This window comes from Giraffa tippelskirchi, chromosome 7 (genome assembly GCF_054371585.1).
Source record: "Giraffa tippelskirchi isolate mGirTip1 chromosome 7, T2T-mGirTip1v1.2.pri, whole genome shotgun sequence".
NCBI classification, from domain to species: Eukaryota; Metazoa; Chordata; class Mammalia; order Artiodactyla; family Giraffidae; genus Giraffa; species Giraffa tippelskirchi.
The window spans coordinates 76,621,267-76,636,412 of record NC_137281.1 but is presented as its reverse complement, the minus strand read 5'-3'; the positions used below and the strand labels follow the sequence as shown (position 1 = coordinate 76,636,412).

The 15,146-nt window shown below is 47.0% G+C and overlaps 1 protein-coding gene across 1 annotated transcript in view; it reads left to right on the top strand.

The window, feature by feature from the left end:
- Nucleotides 1-3,091: 3,091 nt before the first annotated feature.
- The window catches only part of LHFPL2 (LHFPL tetraspan subfamily member 2), a 279,198-nt gene continuing 267,143 nt past the window's right edge, over nucleotides 3,092-15,146 (top strand). The window contains exon 1 of the mRNA XM_081505985.1: nucleotides 3,092-3,198. The gene's annotated coding sequence lies outside the window, so the exon portion shown is untranslated. The remainder of the gene's footprint in view (nucleotides 3,199-15,146) is intronic.

Sequence of the window (15,146 nt, the reverse complement as noted above, 5' to 3'; positions counted from 1 at the left end):
TATTCAAGTAGTAATTATCCTTCCCAATCACCACTTAAACTTTAAAATCTATTTTTTGTCCAAGCGCAGAAGAGTTTTCACTTTGGTAGATTGGTTCATTTTCAGGCCGCTGAGAGACCAGCCTGCTCACTCTGTCTTCACCCCGTACTGATCACCGGAGCATGTAGGTTTGACTGACACAGACGTACCTGCCACATGCCTTTCACCTTTGCCCTGTTGCCGTGGGTGCCACCCACCAGATGACGCAGAGCAGAGGAGGAGAGCAGGGGTCACACTGCCCTGGGCCTGGTGTCAGGGCTCTGTGACCATCAGGAACCTGAAGAGACAGTTTCATTCCCAAACTAATTCACTCAGGGTACCGATCACTGAGCTTAAGATATTGCATGTAAGATCCTTTATTATTTTTCTGACAATAATCTTCATTTTAATCCCATTAGCGAAGTATAGATGATCTCAGAACTGTTATCCTAAAGGAGTATAGCTTCCCCCCCACCCTGCCTCTCTGGGTCTCAACAGAGGGCCTGGACACAGAGGGGCTAGTGTACCGTCAATCAAATCACGAGGTATGTACCAGCCTCTTATTCACACCAGGATCTTACAGAGTAGAGCAGAGGGGATAAACCTAAACACACATGCTCCACCCCTCCGGGGTGCACAGGACTGACTGTGGTTTTATTTACATTAAATGAATCAAGTCAAAGCTTAGATTGCCCTTGTGCCAGGATGTTGTAGTTTTTGCTGCTGGGCTCATTCACGTCTGCACCCTGGTATATACTGGAGGCCAGGACGAGGGCAGCTGAGGGCAGCAGGGTGGTGCGGAGGCACTGAATCAGACCCCACTCCCAGGAAGCTCACCTACCAGGGAGCACAGGCGGGAGGCCCAGGAGGAAGACGGGTTCCTGGGCAGGCAGAAGGGAACCGGAGGGGCTCAGAGTCAGAGGCAGTGCTCCTCCGCGCCCGGCAAGGGAATTCATTTTACCTTAAATTTGTGCTTTTCGTTTTTGTTCCACTCATGAGAGCAGTGAGTTTGCTCTATATAAACTATTTTTACATTTGATTAGAGAAGCCCTTGATCTGTTAGGGAAAGCGCTGGTTTGGTATGAAAACATCATTTTGGGGGCTTCACAAGAGGGCATCTGGTTTTTCCAGGGCTTGAGTGAAAAGGTTTGGATTTAATGCATGTGAGTGATGGAAATATGCAGCCTCCACATCCAGGAGGAGATGGGCCCTTCGCAGTGGGACCTCCCTGTGTTCTATTACTGAGGCCCAAAGGTACTCCTTCCCTGTAAATACATGGCTCCCCGGGAAGCCAGAGCCGGGAGGACGCACATGGCGCCTTACAGTCCCACGCAGATCTCTGTGGCTCCCGTAGGCCCTCTCAGTGCTGAATGTCTTAGCATGGTGCTGCTGCTGCCGCCGCTGTCTAGGCACTCGGTCATGTCCAAATCTTTGTGACCCCATGGACTATAGCCTGCCAGGCTCCTTTGTCCATGGGATTTCCCAGGCAAGAACACTGGAGTGGGTTGCCATTCCCTTCTCCAGGGGGTCTTCCCGACACAGGGATCGAACCTGCATCTCCTGCTTGGCAAGAAGATTCTTTGCCACTGAACCACCTGGAAATACATGTCTTAACATGGTGCTTTTCCTTAAATTGACAAATCTTTACTAGAATAAATAATTGAAAGGGATGCTTTTATTTTTTAACCACTGGGGTAAGGGGAAAACTAACGTAATGGGTTGTCATAAAAATACAATAATGCTCTTAATAAATACACACAGTAAGTACTCAATAAATAAATAAATTGCTCTTAAATTAGCTCTCGGAACTGCTCCTGGCCTGGAAGGAAAGAGTGTTGAAGAATTAATGATTTTTGTAGTAAATGATTCAGTGTCGCCAGTGCCGGGGCTGTGACTTTGGCAACGCTGGCCTGGAGACGAGGAAACTCCCTGAAGGCGGGCCCGCTTGTTCCCTGTGCGCCCAGGCCCCACAGGGTGCCAGGTGACGCTCCACCTGACTGGTAACTCTACTGGTCCTCTCCGCCTGCCATTTCCTCCAAGAAGAATCACAGCTGGACTCTTCTTCTCACAGTTTGTTTTGCTCGTGTGCCTGGAGACCCCAAAGCAAGGGAAGCATTCAAAACGAGATAAACGTATAAACACAAGAAGAAACCAACGTACACATCCTCTGCAATACAGTCAGGAAATCACAGAGGATCCAGCCAAAGGAAGAAGCCAGGAAAGTCAATAAACAAGTTGGAGGAGATGCAACATACAGAGATGAAATGTTTAGAAGAAATAAACAGTGAGAGGAGGAAAAAAGAGGCAACGTGGAAGTTCTTGAGTTAAAAAGTTCCATGAGCCTCTATTTCCAGGATTGTATCTGAGGTCCCAGGGATCGGAAAGTCACCCTCCGAGGAGACTCTATGTTGCGAATGCCTCGAAATTTCTCTTCTCTGCCTCACAGCCCTCTCTCACCCCCTCGGTGCCCACATGGGCCTTGTTCTGGGTCATATAATTTTCAGGGATGCCATGTTTTGCTAATTATCAAGGCAAGGCAAGGAATCAACCTTCCTTGAGGACACACTGTATGCCAGACACCGTTTGACTTTTTACAATGGCTACCAAATTGCTCTCAGTAATATCTCATCATGAGGTAAATGGTTTTACCATTTTAGAAAGTATTTTGCATAAAGCCCCACAGCCAGTAGAGTTGAAACTGAAATCCAGTTTGCTCTTAAAAAGGCCCTACCCCTCTACTCTGTTTCTCTGTAACCTCTAGTCCCCAGCTTCCTTCCCGTCCTGCGCCTTTAAGGATCATTTGCAGGGAGTCCTGTTCTGACTATTTAGGGCTGAGGAGCCTCAGGTGAGTGACACTCAAAACTAGAGTCAAAAGGTCAAGCTCGGCAGAGTGCTGGGATGCGTGGAGGTCCGAGAGGGCTGTGAAGAGACAGGTACGGCAGTTCAGCAAGAGCTATGAGAGTCAGTGGGTAAAAAGCTAACGGGAAGCTTAGAAAATAAAACACATTGAAAGGAGTTGCAATTCCTCAGCCTGGAGAGGAAGTTTATTACTGTTTTTTCGTATATTTCATAGGAAAATCGCCTTCGCCCGTGCAGGTCTCTGCGGCTAGTGACCGTCTTCCCAGTGTACGCAGACAAAACCCACAGCACGGTGCCCAGGGGAGGAGAGGAGACCCGCAGGTGGGTTCTCAAAACACACTGAAGCTTCTGATGAGGGTGCTGGCTGGAACATGGAATTTAACGTCCTGTCTTGCTCTATGACCAGTTGGCGCCAACCGGTCTCTAGTTAACAATCAGTTACCATCTTGCGGAATGCTGGAAGGGGAAGTGGTTCTCACTAGCACCCCTGAATACCGTCTTTTAAATAATGTCAGTAGAACTCTATTCCTCCTGTGTTTAGGGCTCTGAGATGAAGCATAACAAACACTTGGGATACAGATATTCTGTAAAGTTCTGTTTGTAATGATTTCTCTTTGGGGTTTGGGATGAAAGAAGGGGATGCAGAGGTTAGCCTGTGTATGTGGGCTTTCTTATAAGGAATATTGCTTTACGAGGATCTCGCCTTAAAAAGAGGAACACAAATAATGACTGTGGTTCAGATGGTATATTTTGGTTTAAATTGTTACATAGAGAGCTCTGTGTTGGTCAGCAGGACCTGGGTAGAGAAATGCTTTGATTCCTGTAGTTAATTAAACATTGTTGCCTTAAGTCAAAAGTTAAGTGGCTGAGCCATAGTAAATTATGCTTCCAACTCCTCTTATAGGCTCATCCAGAAAGATGTTTGTGAGAGGTAATTCCCTGCTTCTTAGACAGCAGTGGGGGGTGTCTCCCCCTGAAGGCAGGGTGTGGCCTGATGCTGAAGGAAGGCTGGACTGCTGCGGGGCTGCTGCTGGCTTTTAGATTAAGTCATCGCACTGACCACCCCTGTGCACAGCCACCCCGTCACCAAGCAGAGCCAAGTCAGAGTGTAGTTAGTCCGCCCCGGACGAGGAGGAAGGGCGGTCTTGAGACAGGATGGCAGGATGGAGTGAGCAGTGGTGCCATCACCCTCTCTTCCTTTGTCACTAATGTTTTACACAGAACACCAGTAGTGACTAGAACTTGACCTTTTCCTAGTACTTACTACCGTATGATTTCAAAATTCTCGCTGACTTGACAGGCTTTAAAATGGTACACTGTTGCATCTTTCAGGAGATTGAACTTTCTCACATGTTTATTGGTTCCTATGGCTCTTTTTTGAGTGGCCTGATCCGTTCCCTCTCCCCCGCCCCCCTCCAATTTCCCTGGCCCTGTCATGGGGGCCGAGGTGGGGAGTGGGGTGAAAAGGTAGCTCTAGCTGAGGTTCGTGCAAGGCAAAGCCAGCCTTTGGACCTGAACCATCATCTCAGCTGAAGCTGCTAGTCCTCCCGTTTCTAGGTGTTGCATTTCAAGTGGTCCTTGCTTTATCCTCTGTCTTTGGAACCTTTCAGGAGGCAGGTAAAAGAGGAGGAGAGGGACGGGCATGATCCTTTTCCTTTCTTACGGACAGAGCCAAACTGAGATTTGTGAGCCCCCTGGGAAGGCTAATAATTTGGTGCTCTTCAAAGTGATGTTCTTTGAATATTGGAATATTAATATTGGGATCGGAGCACTGGGGAAAGGGGCAGGGGGGAGCTGGAGAGGCAGGGTCACTGGCAGCTGTCCAATCACACCCCTGTGACCCCAAACTCAGCAAGTCCGGCCCCAGTGGCATACCCCTCTTGGCAAAACCAAAGCCCTACAGGTGACCGGCTCACCCTTCTCAGAGGCACGTTAGCAACCCTTGGCTTCTTAAAAACATATCCCTTGGGGTGATCTCACCCCCGGAGGGCCGTAGCCCACCCAACCCTACACAGAAGCAGAGTTCTGGCGACCACACCTGTCTCTCCCTGGCGACAATGCTTTCATACCTTCGGACCTTCACCCCGGGGCTGGTCTATCCCTGAGTCTGGAGTTACTCTGACGGGAGCCCCGAAGCCCCTTTCCTCCAAGCCAGCCTCAGCGGAGGAGGCCATTGCTCTCTGGATAAACAACTTATTATAATTGAAAACTCTCATTCCACTTTCAGCCTCTCCTTTTCCAGTATGAATAACCCCAGTGCCTTTCATCTGACTCTGCACTTCTGTCAGCTCTTCCAACCTGCCATCACGCCCATGATTCCAGGCTTGACCCAGGCTGGTCTCCTGGCATAGTTCCCTCCCTCCTCTCTCTGCTCTTTGCTGGATTAGCTCGTCCTTCAGGTGTAAACTTAAAGGTTTCTTTCCCTGGGAAGTTGTCCCTCTAGCCCTGCTGCACTGGAACTCTGTTTCAGACTCGCCCCTCTCCTGTGAAACAGAACATCACAATTTGTGTATAAATGTCTGTCTTCCCCACCAGGCGGAAGTCTCCTGTCTGGTTTGTTTCACAGGAACATCTTTGTCTTATCGAGCATGCTTGGCATTTAGACAGGACTCAATGAATGTTTCGTTTGTTGAATTCGAAGGACATACCTTCTGATTTCAGGATGACCCTGCAGTCCCTGACTTCAAAGCACGGCCCCCCGTCCCCACCCCTCCCACCAACCTGCAGACCATGTTTACTCAGCCTGATGGCAGCCTCGCCCCACTGCCTGCTCCGGGGAAGCATGTGTCTGCAGCCTTGGCTATCTTCAAAGGGTTTTGTTTGGATCAGCTGGAAGGACTTCAGCGCCTTCATCAAATCAGGGTGAACATTACATTGTCCAGACTCCTCAGGCAGGTTTTGTTTACGCTGGGATCGCCTCCAAGATATCAGCTGATGGCTTCAAATGGTTTTTATGGTCTGTTTTTTGGGACAGACTCAGATTTTCCTCCTTCATCTTCCAAACCTTCCCTAAGATTTTCTCCCTTCATTTGTTCAAGCTTTGTTGTAAATGCTTTTCCCCACATAACTTCCCCTGCAGACAACTGGCTACGTAGCTTCTACTTAGTGCTGTGAAGTCCTGCAAATGGCAAGGACTAGCTGCAAAGGGCAGGTGGCATGTTTTCTGATGCTCCTTAGTTATCCATCCATCTTTTCCCCTTCCACAGCGTGGAAGTTGGTGGGTTTTTTGGTGCAGACATAATCAGTTCAGTTCAGTTGCTCAGTCGTGTCTGACTCTTTGCAACCCCATGAATCACAGCACGCCAGGCCTCCTCCTCCATCACCAACTCCCAGAGTTTACCCAAACTCATGTCCATCAAGTTAGTGATGCAATCCAGCCATCTCATCCTCTGTCGTCCCCTTCTCCTCCTGCCCCCAATCTTTCCCAGCATCAGGGTCTTTTCCAATAAGTCAACTCTTAGCATCAGATGGCCAAAGTATTGGAGTTTCAGCTTCAACATCAGTCCTTCCAGTGAATACCCAGGACTGATCTCCTTTAGGATGGACTGGTTGGATCTCCTTGCAGTCCAAGGGACTCTCAAGAGTCTTCTCCAACACCACAGTTCAAAAGCATCAATTCTTTGGTGCTCAGCTTTCTTCACAGTCCAACTCTCACATCCATACATGACCACTGGAAAAACCATAGCCTTGATTAGACGGACCTTTGTTGGCAAAGTAATGTCTCTGCTTTTTGATATGCTGTCTGCTGCTGCTGCTGCTAAGTCGCTTCAGTCGTGTCCAACTCTGTGAGACCCCATAGACGGCAGCCCACCAGGCTTCTCCGTCCATGGGATTTTCCAGGCAAGAGTACTGGAGTGGGGTGCCATTGCCTTCTCCGAATGTACAGTATGGTGACTAGTTAATAATAGTATACTGTGTATCTGAAATCTGCTAAGAGAATAATCTTAAATGTTCTCACTACCAAAAAAAAGAATAACTGTGAGGTAATAGATACGTTAATTAGTATGAGTGTGGCAATCATTTAACAATGTATATATATACTAAAACCATACTGTGTACTATAAATACACATATTTTTTAATATCTCAATAAAGGTGGAAACAAAATCCTTATGGTTTTCAGATAAAAAGACAAAATATATTAAAAGGGCAAGATATCAGACTTCCCAGGAGAAACATATAAGCAAGGCAATAATGGAGCAGCATTTTTAAGAAATTCAAGGGAAGAAAGTGTACACTAGGGATTGTCTATTGAACAAATTAGCCCTTTAAATATCAAGGTTATAAAAAGTCTTAAACATATATGAACTAGGGAAACACTGTGCCCACAAGCTCTTCTTGAGAATCTACTTTTTGGGAAAGGCAATCTGCCATGAGCCTTGAGCATCCCTGAATACACCTGCCAAAAGGGCAAGGCCTGACTGCTTTTAACCCAGGTCATTTCTTAGGTTTGTGTTTGCATGGAGTAACCCTGAGGGATAAGGTAGTGTCTACCCTTAAAACAAAGAGCAAGTCTGCTTCTACCTACCATAAAAGCAATAGGTTCCCCAAGTTCCATGGTCCTCTCCTACAACACAGACCACTACATGCTGCCACCATCCATGAAACAGTAACCAGCTAACTTATAAGTAGGGTAAAACCTCAGACCCTTCCTAGTTCCTGACACTACAAGAGGGTAAATTTCATTCAACTAAAAGATAACAGAAAACTTAGGGAGAAAGACAGACAGTAAACATTTGATATTTTAAAGTGTGAACTAAAACAAAGAACAGATGGGGTAGGGGTGGGGGAAGACTATGTAAATGTTATTGTCATTGTGCTCACCTGTGTCTGACTCTCTGCAGCCCGCCAGGCTCCTAATGTTACAGGTTCTATTGCACAATATGCTGTCTAGGTTGGTCATAACTTTCCAAGGAGTAAGCGTCTTTTAATTTCATGGCTGCAATCACCATCTGCAGTGATTTTGGAGCCCCCCAAAAATAAAGTCTGCCACTGTTTCCACTGTTTCCCCATCTATTTCCCATGAAGTGATGCAGACACAATGGGGGTGAACTAATGGTTTCCTGAAGGAAAGTGGAGTGGGAAATTTATTTTTAAGGTGGGAGGTTGCGGTTAATAAAGATCCAAGTTCAGTCACCCAAGTGCAGACTAGGATAGCATGAACCTCAGGGAATAATGTTAAGACACACATATACTTAGGGGATTTCCCTGGAGGTCTAGTGGTTAAGACCCTGTGCTTCAGAAGGATGCAGGTTCAATCCCTGGTCAGGTAACTAAGATTTTGCATGCTACTGGAAAACACACACACACACACACGTATTTAAAATACACACGTACATTTGATGGGCACCTACTATGTCTAGCATGGCTGGTAATAACGATACATAAGCCATGGTCTTCACCCTCAAGAAGCCTACAATCTGTTAAGACAATGACAAAACAGAATGGTGAGTGCCGTGTAAAGGTAGGGGAGGGAGGAGTCAAAGACAGAGAGAGTAGAACCATTTGGGTTGCATGCATGTCCCCTGACATGTGGCAGTGAGACCTAGAAAGCCAGTTTTAACAAGCCTCAAATCCCTGGGGCCCAAGGTCACAGTTGTCTTCCTGGTCATCAAGATTGATTGGATAGTCTCATATTTTCCTCCCAGCTGGACTCAAATCAAGAGTTAGAAAACCACCCACACACAATACCCCCGCCTCACATATTGGCTACCTATTGCTGTGTAACAAATTACCACAAAATTACATGTGGAGAAAAAAATATTTACTATTTTAGTACAAAGAATATTGCCTATCATCCACTTACATAAAGATCAAGTCATTAGTCACTGCAGTTGCTGATTGACAGTATATACCATGAAAGAAATGCAGGACGAGGCACTTTATGCTTTGGGGGAAAAGGCTCCTGAGAAAGTTAGATATGTCTCAGGAAAACTTGTTTTGTGAACCTGGATTCTTGCATCTTCCCATATTTAGAAAAGCACTGAAATCATTAATTGAGATAACTCCTCTTTAGTAGCATCTTCTGCTGAGATGTCTTCTTGATTGCATGCGCTTCTCAGCCAAAATCACAGATATACTGACCTTCCCCCCACTTCAGAGCAGCTCCTCAGAGCTATTGCAGAGGCTATCGCCCAGGCTGTCATCCTCAGAAAGACTCAATTCACAGCTCTTACATGTTTTTAAATTGGAATATAGTTGCTTTACAGTGTTGTGTTTGTTTCTGCTGTGCAACAAAGTTAATTGGCCACGTGTATACATATATCCCCTCGTCCTTGGATTTCCTTCCCATTTAGGTCAGCACCGAGCATTGAGTAGAGTTCCCTGTGCTGTATAGTTGTCTATTTTACACACTGTATATATGTGCATGCTAAGTTGCTTCGGTCATGTCCAGCTCTTTGCAACGCTATGGACTGTAGCCCTCCAGGCCCCTCTGTCCATGGGGATTTTCCAGGCAAGGACACTGGAGTGGGTTGCCATGCCCTCCTCCAGGGGATCTTCTCGACCCAGGGATCGAACCCACGTCTCCTGTGTCACCTGCATTGGCTGGCAGGGTCTTTACCACTAGTGCCACCTGGGAAGCCCAGTAGAGTATATATACGCCAATCCTAATCTCCCAATCCATCCCAACCATCCCCCTCCTTGGTATCCATATCACAGCTCTTATATTGTTTCTTTAGGTAGTCAGCAATCCCCTCCCGTTTCTGAGGGGCAGAAATCTGGGTGCATCTTGCCTGGGTGTCCCTGGCCAAGGTTTCTCATGGGGTGGCCATCTTAATGAAGACTTGACTGAGTTGAGGAAGGAGGTGGTAGAATTCAAGGGCTGAGGACTCATTATAGAAGCCATAATCTTTTATCTGAAGTGACATCCATTACTTCTGTCATGTTCTGTGTGTTAGACGCGAGTCACTAAATTCAGTCCATTCTCAAAGGGAGATTACTCGAGGGTGTGGTACCAGAGGCAGGGATCCCTGGGAGCTATCTACGAGGCTGCCCACTGTGCCCCTCTCCCAGCCCTGTTCTCCTCCCTTTCTCGTTGCTTTCTTACCACTTCAGGGTGTGGTGTGCTTATAAAAAGGACTGGTGATTGCATCCCTCTTTTCTCTGTGTCACCAAGAGTGGGGAATGGCCTTGCATCATGTCAGGATGTTAGTTTGGATGTTCTGCTTGTATAGATGGGGGACCCAGAAGCCTTGGCGGGACTGGCAAAGCTTCCCTCACAAGAGGCCAAGTACTGAATGGGAGGTGGTAAGTTTAGGAAGAGGTGGGTTCTGAATGTGTTTGGCTAGAGGAGAGCCATTTTTAAAATTATGACTTAACACCCCAATCAGTCCCTTGATGCTGCTAAGTCATCTACCATCTTATAAAGATGCTTGTAGTCGCCTCGAAGGCACAGGACTGAAGAGGTGACTTGCAGAAGAGTTCAGTTTCTTGTGCCATCTCAGGGCTAAGCCTTTCCCATGTGGTCACAGAGGCCAAAATGGTCTTGGTACCTTTCCCACCTTCCCTTTCAGACCTTGCAATCCCTTCCTGGCTCTGTGACTCAGCATAGTCACTCTAGGACCCAGACATCCTTGTCTCCTATGAGTTCTCTACCAGTTCCAGTCAGTCCTTGTCACCATCTTGGCTGAGAAGCACTTAAGTTACAACTAATTCATGGGGGCAGGCAGAGGCCCTTGCTTATCCCAGGGTTTGGTCTTTAAGCTCCATAGTTATTAGGTGCCATAGGGAACAGCAGTTGTTAAAACACAATGGTGACTAATGAACTTATCCGCCACTCTTAAAAGGTGTCATGCAAATACCTCAACCCTAATTAAACCAGCATCCTTCCTATGCAGCCACCTCCTGCTCTTAGTCAGTAATCCTCCAGTTGATTTCCAGTGTCTTAAAGATGCCGAATAAGATGCAGATCAAATGCCCTTTCATGCAGTTGGAGGGTAAACCCACTAACAAAGGAGCTGGCAGAACTGGAGCCCATTAACAGAGGAGGGAAAATTGACAAGGATACTGACACAGACTCTTCAAAAGAAGATGATTTGAATATCAAAGATGGGCGAAAGGCCCTAGGAAACTGATGAAACTCTGGAATATTTTTGCAAAAATATTCCTTTTTATCTTCCTGTCGTTGAATGTAAAATGAAGGAAGACATACTGCGTTATACAATTTTGTCAAACAGTTGATGCCCAAGACACACAACTCATTCTTTCGGTTAGTCTAAGCATTAGTACACGGTTGCACAAGTGTACTTTATAAAATAGAAACATTTTTGTAATTTTTGGTTTTGTTCAGAGATGAAGTTCTAGTCAAACCCATTTCCTTACAATTTACTGTGACATTTTAGATAAGGTCAGTGAGAACAGTGATATGCAGCAGAAGGCAGAAAGGAAGAAAAAGGAATATTTTAAGCAGAGGAAACAGCAAACAGGATGTGGAATTGAACTTTTCCTGTTGTCTCAGGTGTTGGCTAGAGCTTCAAAGGTGAAGTCAATGTGTGATAAGAATCCCCACATCTAAAAAAGGTGCTAAGGATACCCCTCAGGACTTGTAAAGAGAAGGCTAGAGGTTCCTAAGGAGGAGTTCTTTGTAAGAGGAGCAAGCTGTGCTTTTTCCTTCCCTCCCCATGGGGAAGGGGATCCAGCCACCCAAATCAAGCAAACTGAGGAGTCAAGGGAACCTCAGGTTTAGGGGTGTTTTGTAAGAAAGGGAGACAAACTTGCCTCCTCATTTCATACAAGCTTGTTGAGTGGTGAAAACCTGCATAGTATTAATACTGCTACCAGAGGTGGGGGTGCTCAGGGTCATGGGAGAGCTTGCCATGTGTCTCCTGGTGTTTGGGGCATGAAGACTGAAAAACAGGAGGCTAGCTGGAGCCGGGTGACGGGGTCATCCCCTCACCTTCGTGGCTGTAGGGATAGCAAGATGCATCTTTGCCATTTGAAAGGCTAAGAGTAGAGGAATCCCATGCTTGCTTTAGTAATTAGAGGGCTGCCATCCATGGAAGGGGTTTGGGGTGGGGGATTGAGCAGAGAGAGACTGAGAGATCAGCTGGAGAATGCAGTGTGGCATGTCCCCACAGTGGCAGTGGGAGAAGGTATCTCAGAAGTCCCATTAATATGCCCTATGGAAGAGCTGGACTGAGGATGAAGGGACTCCAGACCCTCACACAAAAGCCACATGCGGTGTACATGTTAAACATGATGACCTCTGTCCCTTTGCTCTCATTTTTCCTCATCTGTTCAGCCCTAGAGCATCCCAAAGCAGGAGAGAGGGGGAGAGAGAAGGATAAAGGAACAAGCCATGCCCCCATCCCCACTGCAGAGTGTTTTTTAAAAAGTTATTGATTAATTTTGACTGCACGAGGTCTTCACTGTTGCATGCAGGCTTTCTCTAGCTGTAGTGAGTGGGGACTACTCCCTTGTTGGGGGTGCAAGGGCTTCTTATTGTGGTGGCTTCTCTTGTTGCAGCACATGGGCTCAGTTGCCCAGAGGCATGTGGAATCTTCCCAGACCAGGGATTGAACCATTGTCCCCTGCGTTGACAGGCAGACTCCCAACCAGTGGACCACCAGGGAAGTTCCTGACTGCACTGTCTGAACCCCATGTCAGACCCTAGCTGGAGGGAGGGAAAGTGAGTCGTTCTTTGCAACCCCATGGAATTCCCCAGGCCAGAAGACCAGGGTGGGTATACTTTCCCTTTTCCCAATGAAGGGATCAAACCCAGGTCTCCTGCATTGCGGGCAGGTTCTTTACCAGCTGAACCACAAGGGAAGCCCAAGTATACTGGAGTGGGTAGCCTATCCCTTCTCCAGGAGGATCTTCCTGACCCAGGAATCGAACCAGGGTCTCCTGCATTGCAGGCAGATTCTTTACCAACTGAGCTATCAGGGAAGCCCAAAGAGGGAGGGAAGAAATGGTAAGTTGGAGGTGAGACTCAAGTTTGAGTGTATATCAGTGCTTTTAAGATCCTAAATTGGAACTGTTACGGTATCTGAAAGTGACTGAAGTTTTGAGATCCATCTAGAGAAATCACCAAAAACAAGAAAGTAGACACAGAGCTCATTTAAGCAGGAAAAAAAAAAAAAAAACACACTCAAAAAGCTGATGATGTGTTTGAGGAAGAGTAATATTCCAGTTTGCAACAGGGAAGTTTTTCTATTTCACAAATGTACTTACTCCTGGAATTTCATACCCAAGACAGCACTCCTGCCTTGAAATAACACACAGTCTAGCGGGAAAACTGGAAAGAAAGCAAATGATTACAACACATGTCATATGGGAAAGTGCAGGGCACTATATGAACACAGAGGAGGGCCACTAACCTGATCCTAGGGGCTAGGCAAGGTTTTTAAGAGGTGACATCTTGGTTTTATGGAAAAGAGCTGAGCAGCAAAAGTGGAGGAGACTGAGGGGCGGAGAGAGAGAGGCGGGGATGGGGGAGTGTTGATGAGTTGACTTTTGTGTTGGTTGTGTGTCAACTGAGAAAAAGAATGCTGCTGCTGCTGCTAAGTCACTTCAGTCGTGTCCAACTCTGTGCGACCCCATAGACGGCAGCCCACCAGGCTCTGCCGTCCCTGGGATACTCTAGGCAAGAATACACAACGTAAAAATTGAGAATTATATCAGGCAGACTTTCTGAGAACTTAAGCCTGGGAGGCAGCCTCTCAGATAGCTCTGAGGGGCTCCTCCAAAGAGATGAGGGAGGAGCCAAAATATGTAGAACTTTACAAACAAGCACACCAAAAACAAGGTAGTCAGAATCGAACACTTACTGATAATGAAAGAAAAACTGAACATCCCAAGGAAATGAATTTAGTGCTTTTCTGTATATGGGAAGATGCAAGAGTCTGGGCTCTTTGAAATCATTCGTTTGGTATGCACTGTAACCATCTAGGCCAGTATCCGGCTTTTCTCCATCGTGAATCCCCCAAGGGTGCACAGCTGGGGGTGACTGAAATGGCTGATGGCTGCAAGCACCATCTGTTTACTGATACAGCAGGCAACATTTTTCACCCACGTGAGTGACTATGGAGCCCTGCCTGTGGACAACAGATGGTGATTTGGCAATGTCAACCGAAAGCAGAGTTTGGAGTCCTGTGGGTGGATCATATGTCCCTGAACAAGAGTGTATAGAAAAGGCTGTGGATACAAGTTGGTCAGATTGGGGTGCACATGAGAATGTCTGCCCCCAGGACCTCAGCACCTCAATCCTGTTCTAGGACCCTGGGGCAGGTAGGGACCTGAAGACTGTAGCCAAATAGGTGAATCCCCCACAGAATGAATGTTCAAGGGCTTTAGCCCATGACCTCAAAGAGAGAAGCCCTAGCCCTAGTGACCTGGGCTTAACTAATACCGCCACACAGGCTCTCTGGACGGCGGTAGGCAGTTTTAAGATTTAGATCCAACAGACTGAGTGCCCCACCCCCGTCTTCATCAGCCCAGATGCAAGTCTTCATTCTGTCTTATCCCTTTCAGAGAGAGGCGAGGTGAACCCTAGAAAAGGCACGGCAGAAAAGATAAGGAAACAAAGAGAGGTTTATTCTGGTGCCTGGAGTATCGCTGATGGAAACTGAACCTTTAGGATGTGTGTTTTCCCAGCAGCAGGTGGCCCCTGGCTGACGCATTACCCCAGATATCCAGAAAGATAAGAACCCTAAGGGGAGTCCAAGAGAAAGAAGGCACCAACTCCAAAATGTGGAGCTCAAGAAAGGGTCTTGACTGTCACATACCCATGTGCCAAACAGTTTCCTCTTAAGAGTTAAAGAACTCCCAAGAGGAATCCCAGAGAAGACAATGGCACCCCACTCCAGTACTCTTGCCTGGGAAACCCCATGGACGGAGGAGCCTGGTAGGCTGCCGTCTATGGCGTCGCACAGAGTCGGACACAACTAAGCGACTTAGCAGCAGCAGCAGCAGCAGCAGCAAGAGGGATCCCCAGTGTTTTGAGACATAAACAGAGGAAGAAAAATGGGACATGAAGGGGGGAAAATGAAACAACAGGAGGGTGTGTTCCCATAGAAGTTGAGGGGAAAGATTTTAGAAAGCTGATGGATAGAAGAGCAGAAAAGTACCCATTGGATTTGGTGGTGGGGGGTGGTCACTGGCCACTGAGACAAAACCTGATGGATCCACCAGTGATGGATTCAGGAGCCCAAATGCCCTGAGCTCAGGTCCGAATGAGATGTAAGGAACTAGAGGGAAGGGGAAGCCCTTTCCTGAAGGCTGCCTATGAAGAAAAGGCACTGGTGTGAGAAACAAGTACCTGTAGGAATG